This window comes from Penaeus monodon, chromosome 24 (assembly GCF_015228065.2).
Source record: "Penaeus monodon isolate SGIC_2016 chromosome 24, NSTDA_Pmon_1, whole genome shotgun sequence".
Lineage (NCBI taxonomy): Eukaryota > Metazoa > Arthropoda > Malacostraca > Decapoda > Penaeidae > Penaeus > Penaeus monodon.
In genome coordinates this window covers 25,993,828-25,994,180 of record NC_051409.1, presented here as the reverse complement: position 1 = coordinate 25,994,180, position 353 = coordinate 25,993,828, and positions in this window count along the sequence as shown.

Here is a 353-nt window from a genome sequence, read left to right as displayed (position 1 = left end):
CTCTATTTCCACCTTTATCCCCATTCCCACTCTCCCTCTTTCCCTTCCTTCCCCACCAATGTCTTCCATTTATCAAACATCCCCATTCACTTCAAAAGACACAAGAACAAACCTTAGAAATAGTCAACATGTGAGCTTACAGATAGAAAACACTACTTCCTCAATAAAATCCACAAAAACGACAAAAATGACAAAAACAATAGAAGCCATCCTTTCAGCGTACGGTAGTTTCTCTAGTGTAAAAAATGCTACAAGTAAAAAAATAAAAATTGTGAAGTAGAAAAGGTTGTACGAATTACAGCTCTTAATTACGCACACAATGAAATGTCTAACAATTGCAGCGTGATCGAAGT